This window comes from Oryzias melastigma, linkage group LG5 (genome assembly GCF_002922805.2).
Source record: "Oryzias melastigma strain HK-1 linkage group LG5, ASM292280v2, whole genome shotgun sequence".
Taxonomy (NCBI): Eukaryota; Metazoa; Chordata; class Actinopteri; order Beloniformes; family Adrianichthyidae; genus Oryzias; species Oryzias melastigma.
The window spans coordinates 3,150,710-3,160,804 of NC_050516.1; the positions used below are offsets into that span (position 1 = coordinate 3,150,710).

The following is a 10,095-nucleotide window of genomic DNA, read 5'->3' on the forward strand; positions in this document are numbered from 1 at the left end:
TGCTAAAAAAAACCTTTATCTGTGCACCTTTGATGACCAGAAGTTAAAAAGCAGATTACTATCTAGCAGTAAACCAGTATGTGAAGGAAATAGTCAAGTACAAAAAGAAACAGATTAAAATAGCTAATGTTTTGCATTGGACATGCTTTAAGAAATGGAAAGTAAAAAACAATGACCTCATTTTCTTCTTTTTTATGTTAACCAAATTTTGGGATTTTTAGCTCAAACGTGCAGGAAAAACAACACAATTTAACATTTTCTCCAAAAAAGCCCAATATAAAAATGAATAAAAGTTGTTTTGGAATATATTGTGTATAGGAACAAATATTTGTTCACTTTAGGACATTTTACTAACTCAAAACAGAACAATTTAAAACTTTTACTTCAGGTAACTTTTTTTGACTATTCAGGTTTCTTTTTTGGTCAATTTTACAAAATGCTTCGTTTTAAAATTTCTCAACTAGTGTCTTATTCCCACGTGCAACATTTTTTTTTAAAATATTGTCGTATCTTTAGTCATTTGGACTGTTATATTGCAGAACTATCAATTGTCAAGGATTGTGTTGTCATTCTCAATCATTTTGCTAAATCATAGCAGTTAAGTAAAAACAGAAAAAATAAACCTCAGGGTTATTTAAAATGGAAAGAGAAAAAAAGTTAAAAAACAAAAATAAAATCTGTCACTGAAGCTTTTTATTAATTTGTTACAAAAAAAGTATTTATTAAATCAAATTTAAAAATCATGTTGTGTTTGTTTAATTTTTTAATTAAAATTTGTATTTGACCCTGGATGGAGGTCTGCATAGTTTAATTTCTCCCATGAATGTTTTTTAATTATTACTTTTTTTAATAGACCCTCAAAAGTTAGTGATTAAGCGATAGGAAAAATTTTTTCAGGCTCAACAGATTCATGTGTTTTTTTATACGACACTGACAAATAAATGACAAAAAAAAGGAATAAATGTCATCTTAAGATAAAACATTCAAACTCCACACAAACAGAAGTGATCAACACCAATTAAGTAACTTTAATATGGCTGACACAGACTTATTTCCTACATAGAGGAAATACAAATTTAATTTTGTCTTTTAATTGTAAATTTGCATAAATGTTTTATTTCTTAAAAAAAAGAAAACATGGTTTTGTGGAATCAGCTGCAATTTATGCAATTAATCAGCTAATCATCTCTCACTTTAGTTAACAACTAATAACTATGGTTCAAACTGAGGTTGATTTTCAGGAGAATTAACTGTCGACACAAGTCAATTTCCTTGAATGTTAGAGCTTTCACAGAAACCAAAGTAGCAGAGATGAGACTCTAAAGTTTATCTGTAAAGTCTGCACGTGTGACAAAACCATCAGTGGAGCCATGTGGGGAAAACAGTCAACCGGCAGCCTGTTTATTGCTCAGTCATCCAGCTGAGTGTTTTGACATTCACAGCTCTTGTGATTCAGACAAAGCAAGCGAGAGGGTCTTCATTTAAAGAGATCACAAGGCTTCCCTGAACTCGCCATTGTTCTCTGTGATTGGCTTGGCCTCATACCGCGCCGGAGGACACGCGCCTCCCCGCGCGCGCTCATAGACACGCCGTCATTCTCCACCGCAGTGTTTCTCCGAGAACTCTCGGTTCAATAGGATTTAGAGAACAATGTCCAGAGGATACGGGGGGTCAGGGGGAGATGGAGCAGAGTGGGGGGGACCTTTGTCTGCTCTGCTGCCATCACAGAGAAGGACCTTGCAAAGGAAATTGTGCACGAGCACACACACACCTTCAGAGGCAACACTATTAAAGACCCACTCCAATGAAAATGGTGTTTTGGTATTTTTCTCATGATGGAGGACAAATATAAAGAAGTTAATAATTGCATTTCTTTTTTCAAAACGTAAATCAGAAGTAGCTGGAAAATGTGAGGGGCTGTAAGCTAGGGAGAGAAAGTGTAAACAGAGAGCTCTCAGCAACAGAGAGGGGTAGGGTCCTTTCAAAGGATGATCACAAGGTTTTGGTTGGATGGATGGAGAAATATTTGAAGGGAATAGGAATTTAACAATTTATTGGAATTGAAAATATATTTTAAAACATTAGAAATTTAAATTTTGATTTTAGAATTCATCTTAATGGGACACATATTGTCTGTATATGAGAACTGGACAGAGTGAGTGTGACGTCACCCATAGATTGGCGTATGGCATATGCTTATATAGTGATTTTCTACCTTCCTCAAAGGCCCAAAGTGCTTCACAGTCACAGTTCCATTCGTCCCAGAGGCAATCTGGGGTTCAGTGTCTTGCCCAAGGACACTTCAACACACGTAGTGTGGGCAAGACGGAAATCAAACCTGAATCTTTCGATCAGAGGATGACCGCTGCACCACAGCTGCTTACTTCTGGTTCCAGTTGCTATTTTTTGTGATATGCCAGTAAGTTGTCAGTAAGAAGTGATTGGTCCAAGTCGGTCTGACCCATCGTTTCTATAGCAACCACTTCCACCAATAGGAAGTAAAGTTGTTGGAAGTCCACACCCCTACTACTTGAAAGCTGGATACACAAAATCTGCCAATCAAACATTCAACATGGGGGTCAGTAGGAACCGCATGCTTTTCTTGCAATAAAGATAAAATATCATGGAAAAAAAATAGGATTAGCAGTTAAAAAAGGATTTGAGAACAAGAATGGTTATTCTGATAAATGCAGCGATTGAGTAATAGCTGTTTATTTCTTTAAAGAAGTCTATGGGAATTTGGTCTCTTGAAGCCACCAGGTACTTCCTGTTTGGAACGCCAGGGGGGAGGGGTCAGCCAGTCCAGTTCTCATACAGTCAATAAATGCACAACACAAGCAAGACTTGTGTTTTTATTGGCCATGTGTTTGCTTAAAGCTGACTTTTAACACATTATGTTTACTAAATATATTATCAGATTTTGATTTCTTTATGGCCACGCTCAGAGGAATTGAGTTTTGGTTGATCTCTGTGACAGTATTTTACTCAGCCAATCGTAGCTCAAAACATCAAAATATCCACATCACTGTCTGGTTTGACACATACAATAAAACCACTATCTTTGGATGTGGCTTTCTTCCTGTGTCAACAAACTGGTTTTTGGTTGTTCCAAAATGCCTGCATGCAAAGCAGCATTCTGAATGTATAAACCTCAACCAGGATGTCCCACCCACCGTGGAAGCTTCTTTTACCTAAACCATTCAAGCTTTTAACACCTTCCCTGTCTTTGTACATTGTTACATTTTTATTTCCCAGTCAGTCACTGGATCATCAAAACCATCTATAACATATACATGTTATAGGTATGGGGCTGTACTACCTTCTTAGAAGAATCAAAGCGCCTTACAGTCACAGTCCCATTCACCTGTGCACACACTGATCACTGCCGGACAGTGGCACTAACCTATAACCACCAGGAGCAACATGGGGGATTATAAATAAAGTATGACAGAAAATGGCCACCACTTTAACAGGGATACTCTAAGTCGCTTCATGAGACTTTATACTGAAGGAAAATGATGTATACCATGAGGTCCTACAGTGGCACTTGCAGCAAGACCTGCAGTCTTTCTGGCACCATCATCTGCCTCTTCACCACTGCCTCCGTCCCTGCTTCTGAATCTTCAGCATAACCCATAAAGTTTCCTTCTTCGTCCTCTTCTTCACCACTTGTCGCTCCAGAAACGCTTTGTATTGCAAATTAATCAGCTGCCAAAGTAGGGAATCCAGTCAAAACTTTGAACGGATCAGGGCCGCGTAGCTGTTTTTCACCATTTGTCCATTTCTTTTTTTTTTTTTTTTCTTAAACACCGAGCTTCACAAGGACATAAATGGTTTTGTTGAAACACGTCTAGTTTTTAGCAAACAAAAACTTGATCCTAATAAAAAATAATTGTAAACAAAGGGTAATAGACCTTCAGGAAACACACTCGTTTCAGATTTTGGTACAGCTCCCGGGTGCAGACAGACTTGTAGGATGAACACGGCGAGATGCGTTTGATGCAGCGTGGTAACTAAAAGTTTAAAAACTTTAGTTTACAAAAACTTCTCTTTTTCAGGAAAATCACCCTGGAAGCAGAAATTTCACAACTTTTGCTGGTTGCATAAGCTGAAATTTCCTGAACTTTAGAAAACCCTTTCAAAAATTATAGTTAAAAAACTTTTCAGAACTATCATCTTTTAAGCTTTTAAATGCAAATAAACTGTAACTGTTCTATTTTGTAGCTGTCTAACAGTATAGTGTTCGAGATGAGCTTCAAGCGGGACGGAGAACGTTAATCGTTTTATTTCTTTCAAGTCAATATTAACAAGTGTTCAAATTTGAATAATTACACTGGTTTACTTCTGGAGAAAAAGCCAGTGAAATGCTGCTTTTTCACTGTGAATCAGGTAAATCTGAGCTGGCGAAATGCCGATTTATATCTGACTGTCCCAGAGAAAAAAAATGGCAAAAAAATGGTTGAAAAAAGAGAGAAGAAATGAGGATGAAATATTGAAAGCTTAAACGGGGGGTTCCAGGCAAGGACTTCAGGCTTTTCCAGACTTCGGGGGCAAATTATTTTAAAAAAAATTTATTTATTTATTTTTTTTTTTGCGGTAGGCTCCGGAAGGAGAGAGACGGATTGAACACTTATAGAGCTTTTCTACCTAGAATAAGACCCAAAGTGCTTTGCAATTACATCACACAGCTTGCATGTTGCCAACCTTTAACCGCCTGGAGTAATGTGGGTTTGAGTGTTTTGCCCAAGGACAGTTTGACACATGGACAGGCAAGGTGGGAATTGACCCTGCAACTTTTCAAGCAGAAATCAACCACTCTACCCCTGCTGCAGATTATGGATTTATTTCTTGCACATCTTTTTCTATCACAAATACTCACAGTCCTAAAATCTCTCTTCACTGAAATGAAGCTTTGGGGCAATTTCAATAAGTAAGCTCTACCTCAATTCCAGGTACACTGAGTTGTTGCATCACTCCACACGCCATTGTCAATTTGGTGTTCACTCTGAACCAACAACCAAATTGCCCGCCAACACCAAGGTAATTGATTCAATCCACATACTGTCCAAAACCCATTTGCAGTTTTAAACCATTACTGTTTCAACAAGAGGCTGTAGATCAACTCAACTAAATGGACATCCATGAAAACCTACGAAAAAGTCTTAGTATTTTTGGACAATCCTTGACCCCACCCACTTCAGAATATTAACCTAGCAATGACAGATAGATAAAGTTGGAAAAAAGTTCCTAGTACTAACAGTCACAGTTTTCGCTATGTGTTTGTCATATCAATCCATAAAAAACTGGAACATGCAACTTTAACAGAAAGCTCTATTTTTTGCCAAAAACTAATTTTTAGCTGTCCTGAATACTTTGAAAACTGGACCTAGGCAGGTGTGCATAAAAACCTGTGCTTTTGCCCATTTGGTCCCCATGCTTCAGTCATAAGAGGTTTTGAGTAGACGGTATGCCTTCCATAACCCTATAAATAAATGGAATTGCTGAATAGTTTGCACTCACGTTGTCTGACCTACAGCAGACTGAATAAAGGTAACGCCCACCCAAGCAGAGCACACTGAAAAGGTGAGGCAAGCACAAACACGTGTTGCTAAGAAAAACTTTAAAATTTACTTTGATGTAGAAATACAAAAATCGCTATGGATACTAATGACCCCCAGACATAAAAGAAAGTGTATAGTTGCTATGGGCCTACAGTAACAGGCTTGGAAAGGATGCTTGTTTTAGTCCAAACATTTCTTTCCAGCCATTTTTAACCATGTCCACTGTTGGAAATAGAGTTTTAAAAGGAAGAAATACTTGTTACAAAAAAGTTGTTACAGCTTACAAATATAAGGGAGCACATTGTAAAATTGTTTCTATTTTTTTTTCTAAAAAGGACCATTAATCCTTTAAAACTGGACCTTCACCTCCAATGTTTACATTCTTTCGACTACTGTGACTTAGTTGTTAATGCAATCAATGTAATTCCAGTTTCTGTAGCAGAGAAAACTTGCGTCAGAATCAGCCGATTTGCATTTATTGTGTAAATGGTCGTAGAGAGTTACGGTAAGTCAACGAGTGTGAGTCGTTTAGGTGTTACCATGACTTCTCCGGTATTAAGGGGTTAACTTACAGCAGGTGTGTATCCTAAAAACTCCCAAAGTTGTCCTATTTGGACTTGAATCTGACTGTTTTCTCCATATTCAAGCTGAAATGTACCATGCCATCTCTTAGTCAAACTGCTGATGTAGTTGTTCCTCTCTTTGGCAGGGTTTCTAAAAGTTTTAAAACTTCAAGAAAAGCAGGTCAGTGAGGGTAACTCCCAATATGTTTCAGCTGTTCAACCAATTACATTAGTTTTTAACAGTGCACAAACTAGTCATAAGAGCAAAAAGGCCAATCATTGCAAGTCTGGTGGTGCTGATCCAGCCTGTACATCATGCTTATTGAGGAGTTTGCCATATTTTACTCATATGTTGACACATATGCTTAACCAGTATTATTGTTTTTTTAATCACAAGATATTTCACAAAACCTGTTAGCTCTGAAATCTGATTGAAAGAAACATTGATAGACTAATCAATGCATCTTACAATGTGTTCGCTGAGACCCCGCCCCCATACCCCCCCTCCCATCAGCCCAGTGTCAACAGGTAATTATGGTCCTCCTTAATCTAGCTGGAAACCAGTTGATCAAAAACTGCATTTTGTGTAGCTGGGAGGTTTGAGACGCCATGGGACTGATGGAGACGAGACAGAGTCATCTTCCCCCCACCCAACATGAACCCATTCACCTGGAAAACAAAGCTAAGAGAAAGAGAGGGGTGGGGGCGGAGGTGAAGGGTGAAATGCCAAACCACTCCTTGAGATTATCTTCTGTGTGTGCAGTTTTTTTTCTTTGACGGAAGGAATCTTTATGTCTCGACTGCTTTGTCCTGTTAGCCAGGAGGATCGGGAGTATGAATTGGAGTTTGTGGCTGCAAGTACAGCTGCATTGTGGGTAAACAAAAGAAAAGAAAAGAAAAGATGGGGAGGGGGGGAAGCAGCGTGGAGGGTAAGGATGGGACAGACGGAGCAAAGAGGAGAGACTGGCAGAAAAGAAGGTCAGGGACTCCCTGCTGATGGACAGCTTTGTATGAGGCCAGCCACTGTAAAGATGAGCGCACACTCCCTCAGAGATCAGCGACACCATCAGTGTGCACTCAGAAGGCACCTCACAAGACGCTCAGACCTCCTTCACACCTCCTCCTGCTCACATCCTTGTTTTTAGGCTTACCTGAACACCTCCTGAGGAGGAAACCCAACTACACCACGTCTAATATCAGTATCTGCTCAACTTCATCTTCTCTGGAACCTCACACACACTAAAACTATATTTTAAAGTTGGGTTGTTTTAACACAAGTTTAAAATGGGACTAACTTTTTCTTGGTTGTTTTAACTGGGGGGGATTAAAAAGTCAGGAAAAACAAAAATTGGCTTAAAATGAAACCACCATGACCCCCAAAATTAATATTGCCCCAAAAAGTTACCCTAAACATATATAGCAACATGTATTTCAAGAGTGCACTGCTGTCAAACTCCTTCCAGGTAAACATGCGTCTGTGCCAAAATCCTTGTCCTGCTTTAAGTAAACCTGAAAACTGCAGGAAACTTCTGAGAAGTTCAGGAGTTTCCCGGTCAAAGCGCGCGCTCTGGCACACAGCCGTGAAAGCAAGTGATCCCCAAAGTCGCCACTCACCAGTGCCGTTGCGCCCTGCGCTCTCCACCAACAGAGCGGCTGGACGGGTGGGTTGGTGGGTGGGGGGAGAAGAAAAAAAGGAGTGAAAACTTCCTCTCCTCTCTTGTACTTTCCCTCCGCGCGGGGACGCCTGGTGTGAACGCGGCCGCGTAGGGAAGAGATGAAGACGCCGCTGCGCGTGTCGGAGACGGAGATGTGTCGCTCGCTTCCCGGCGGCTTCCCATCCACTGGCTGTGCGCTCCTTCCAGCAGCAGTCACCGCGCTGCGCCCTGCTGCTCACCTCCCACTTAAAGGGAGAGAGGCTGATTTCCAGCTGGTGCCAGTGTAAACACGCACACGCACGCGCGCAATACACACAAGCGCGATCTGACCCTCTTTATGGGGTTCTTAAACGTATTCACTAAAAAAAAAAAAAAAAAATCATCGTGGGTGAAGTTTGACCAACAACTTCAGAAGGAATAAACTAGGAACAATACGTTTGATTTAATCAATTATAGAAATCTGTTCAAATTGGGAAAGTAACTGAAAACAAAACCATAAATCCGGATATAATAAAAAAAATACAAATTGAAATTTTGGGGATGATTATTGAGAGAGATCTAACATGTCACAGTGTCCTGTTTAGTTTTTGTTTGAGTATACAAAAAAAAAACAACAACAGGTGGCCTTTAGGGGGCAGTGTTCCCCGGAATGAGTTTTGACAAGGAGTGAAAAAAAACTCAAAGAAGAAAATTAGTTAGACTGAAAATCATAACTTTATTAAACAAAATAATAGAGTTTAGCCCAGGTTTTCTTCCCACATCAAAATAACACAAACGCTACATTATTAGAACATTATACCACACTGTATGACAGGGGGTCAAACTCAGTCGCAAATGGTCAAAATCCAATATACACAGTAAGTCGAGGGGCGATCAGGATTAATTGAACACATAAAACAGGTAAATTGACAAAACCTTAAAAACATAACGTTTTTAATATAAATATGAATAATAACAGACAGGAATATTATTCCAGAACAATTAACTTTAAATAACTTTGAATATGTTACTCTCCATAATAAAAAAATCAGTCAAAATCATACAAGTATATAAAGTAAATGTAAAAAAAAAAAAAAAAAAAAAAACTTCAAATTTCCATTCTTTTTCATTTTATATAAAAAATAAATGTAAACATATCCATAAAGATTTTGCTTTCCTAAAAATATAATCTGTCACAATAGTATAAGATAATAAAATACATTAATATTTAATAAAAATAAAATAAAATGATCTAGGGGGCTGGGTTTAATTACCTTGGGGCCTTGACTTTTATACGTGATGTTAGGTCTACAAAATTCAAAGTCTTTCCACACATTCTTCTGTCGTGATGACTTGATCATTTTTGCTGCCATCATGTGTGTTGTCTGCTATGATGGTACTTGGTCGTTTTTACATTACAGTAAAATATTCCTACAATGCCTCAATCCAAATGGTATTTTCCAAAATTGATTTATAGTTAATCTAATTTTGAAGCAATTTTTAGTGGTGTAGTTCAATTCAGTTCTGCCTCATACAATATAATTTGATTGGATCATAAGAATAGTAATCGATTAATCGTTACACCCATACAAAATAATAACATAAATTAGTTGTTTATGTAGCTTATGAATTTGCTTGTAATTAATTATTAATAAGATATATACATTTAGGAAATCTGTTCTTGTTTTGATACAGAAAATATATTTAAAAGATTTTAAGGTTTGAAAGTTGTAATGTTAACCAGTAGAGAGAAGAAGTCAAGATTGTAGCAAAACAACTCAAGAATACATGGATTTTAGGGCTCCAACAGTGTTTGTTGCCGTATTAATAATTCAGTTCAATTTTATTTAACCAGCCAAATATCACAAACAAGTGTCTCATTGGGGTTCATACCAGTAATTGTACATAACCAGAAAGTTGGTCATAAAATATAAACAATAGCATATTGCTAAACTAAGCTAAACAGACTAAACTAAACTAGTTATCCAGGCCCTCCTTGGTAAGGAAAAACTCCTAAAAAAAAAAAAAAAATCCTGATTCTTGGGACAGAAAAGAAGAAAGATGCCCAAATGAAGGAGAGATCCTCTCCCAGGTTAGACAGGTGATGTACCAGGACTGTTAAAGAAGAATGAGCTTATCTATCTCCACAGCTACGTATTTGAATAGAGTTCAGCCAGATAGGACTGGGGGACAGGTGAGGGCGAGGTCCACGGCTAAGATGAGCCAGAGGCGCGGTCCACGGCCAAGAACAGGAGCAAAGATGATCCAACAGGAATCTGAAATCTCTCCCGCTCCTCGGGAGGGGAGTGTGAAAGAGGAACAACAAACTTAGTGCGA

General features: G+C 38.4%; 1 protein-coding gene across 1 annotated transcript in view; it reads right to left on the reverse strand.

Moving 5' to 3' along the window:
• Nucleotides 1-8,800, reverse strand: part of LOC112144671 (SRY-box transcription factor 13) — a 59,984-nt gene extending 51,184 nt beyond the window's left edge. The window contains exon 1 of the mRNA XM_024269335.2: nucleotides 7,739-8,800. The gene's annotated coding sequence lies outside the window, so the exon portion shown is untranslated. The remainder of the gene's footprint in view (nucleotides 1-7,738) is intronic.
• Between the last annotated feature and the right edge of the window lie 1,295 nt (nucleotides 8,801-10,095).